This window comes from Vigna umbellata, chromosome 9 (assembly GCF_029865625.1).
Source record: "Vigna umbellata cultivar VRB3 chromosome 9, Vumbellata_1.0, whole genome shotgun sequence".
Classification (NCBI taxonomy): domain Eukaryota; kingdom Viridiplantae; phylum Streptophyta; class Magnoliopsida; order Fabales; family Fabaceae; genus Vigna; species Vigna umbellata.
This window is the reverse complement of record NC_142173.1, coordinates 22,705,039-22,708,020: the sequence shown is the minus strand read 5'-3', so window position 1 is coordinate 22,708,020 and position 2,982 is coordinate 22,705,039.

Genomic DNA, 2,982 nt, shown 5'->3' with positions numbered 1-2,982 from the left:
TGAAGATTTTCGTGGATCGGTTAATAAAGGTGTATGGGATGCAGTGGTTAATGGTCCATATGAGCCTACTAAAGTGGTTGATGGCAAAGTTGTGAAAAAGAACTTTAGATAATGGAATCTGGATGAGAGCAGAAGAGTACACTACGATGTGAAGGCAAAGAATGTCATTTCCTCGGCACTAACTATGGATGAATTCTTCAGGATATCAAACAACACTTCAACAAAAGAGATGTGGGATGTCCTTGAAGTGACTCATGAAGGAATAGATGAAGTAAGGAGGGCCAGGAAAAATTCTTTAGTCTAGGAGTACGAAATATTTCGGATGAAGCCTAGAGAGAACATCTATGATGTTCAGAAATACTTTATTCACATGGTAAACCATCTCATTGCTCTTGGAAGTAATTTGGCAAGGGGGAAAGTAATATCAAGATTCTGAAGAGTTTGAACAGAAATTGGCAACGAAAGGTTACTACTATATCAAAATCATGAGATCTCACCACTATGAATATGGCCACATTGTTTGGAAAGCTTAGAGAACACGAGTTTGAATTAGGAAGATTGAGGGAGAAAGAAGAAAGTGAGCAGAAACATTCAATTGCCCTCAAGACTAAACGAAAGCATAATTCAAGAAAGCATGACCTTGATGTAGATTCAGATTCAAAACTACTCGAAAAGGAAGTATTAAATATGATGGTAAAGAAATTTTCAAGATTTATGAAATCTAGAAATTTTGTATATGATTTTGCAGGGAATGCTAGAGGCAACAAAAGGAGAAGCAAGGATATTACTCCTACATGCTATGAGTGTGGCAAAGAAGGCCATATAAAACCAGAATATCATGTCTTGAAAATGAAGCAGAAGATTGATGAAAAATTAAACCAAGACAGAAGAAGGAGCAAGCAAAAGAAGGCATATATTGCCTGGAAAGATTGTGATTCTGGCTGCTCATCAAGTGATGAAGATGATGATCAAAGTCTAGAAGAAGAGACAAATTTGTGTCTCATGGCTGGATCAGTGAACTCAGAAGGAAATGGATGCAATTTCGATGATGAACCAATAGAAGACCAAATATCGTTCTCCTAAAGGACTCACGGCCTACACAGTTGTGTGGTTTGTTGATTAGCTAAGTATTGTAAAACCGATTGATTAAGATTTAGATGCAAATACTCAAAAGTAAATATGTATGCATGGATTGATCAATGGTAAGAAGAAAGAAAACACGTGAATTGAAATATATAGATGATTATGTTGTTGGGGTTTATCAATTTCATCCTTATCTACTCTCATGTATTTAGGAATTCATCTTTCTTCATTAATTGTTAATGCTACTTTCTAAATTACCTTAAACCCGATGTCTCGGCGAAGAAAGCCTAATCATAATCACTAGTTTACAATGTCTTGTCTCCCTAGCAATTAATCATGCATTATAGTGAACAAAAGCTTAAAGGCAACCAACCATCATACTCCTATGTCTAGGTTTATACTATTATTGGGAAAGATTCCCCACATCTAGATTTCCCGGTATGTGTCCATATCGACAAAATCAATAATCATGACACCAAATGATTTACACAATGCATGCTTTGAGCAAAGAGGAAAAATCCTAACAATTAATGAAAGAAAGCATGTATCTTATAGAAGATTTTGAAGAACAAATTCCATACATGAGAGTTTCAAAAGGATTACATTGATTCCCCAACAACAATAAAAGTTTAGTTCATCATATTCATGGTGAAACTAGATGAAATACAATGAAAGAGTGAAAAGATAGAACACTAGAAAGTGAGAAAGGAGCCTTAGCATCCAAAATCCTCCTCCAAAGGGGTGAAAGAGTGTGTTTCTGCTTCGTCCCAGCCAAAGATACTTGACCTAGGTTAACTAAAACCTTATATAATATTCTAAAAATTACAGAAAAGTGAGCCCAAGCCCATCAGAATGCCGCTCAGCGGTAAGTGCGTGACTTATATTATGCCCCTCAGCTGCAGTTTTGCCCCTCAACGGTGATTGCGGGTCTTCAAAGTGCCGCTCAGCGCTAAATGGCGCTGAGCGGTATTTGCGGCTTCTTCCTCTTTTGCACTTTTTCTTCCTTTTCTGAATCCAACTGTTAGCTCTTTCACTTCTTTCACTCATTTCATCTCAAAAACCTGCAAAAAACAAGGAAATCAAGCATAAAACCTGTCCAACTCTCTTATTTCCAAAAACATAAGCAAAAGCATGATTCCAAGCTAGTTTCTAAGTCATAAAGGTTGTTTTTTATATCAATTTTAAGTATAAAAATAACAGTTTTTCAACTGTTATCAATCTCATGGCTGGATCAGTGAACTCAGAAGGTAATGGATGCAATTTCGATGATGAACCAATAGAAGACAGATATTATCAACTGCTAGATGCTTTTAAGGAACTACATGTTGAAGCCATCAGGCTACAATACAAGTTTAATCAATTAAACAATGAGAAAAAATATTTTAAATACACAATAAATAACCTTTTTTTTGATAATGCTTGTTTGAAAACTAAGCTTGAAAATGCTTTATAGTCTTTAAAGATGTTAAAACTAAAGTGAAAACTATTGTTAAAGACTGTACTGATTGCCCTGGTCACCTAGAGAAAATTGAATATTTGACTAGTGCTTTATCCAAGTTTACTCTTGGGAGATCAAATTTGGAAGTTGTGCTTAGTTCTCAAAGAATGGTTATCAATAAACAAGGCATAGGTTATTTTGCTAAAAGTGACAGAGTTAACTCAAAGAAATTTTCTGACTTGAGTAAACCTTCCTCTGTTACATGTTTTTATTGCAATACCATTGGGCATATTTCAAAATTTTTTTATTTCAAGAAAGTTGGTAATGCTAAGGGAACCTACAAGTGGATTCCTATGAAACAAACTCCTACCACTAACATAAAAGGCCCCAAGTTCATCTGGGTACCTGCATCCAAACCTTATGATGCTTTTGCAGAGAAGTAGAAAGAACTAGAGGCAAAA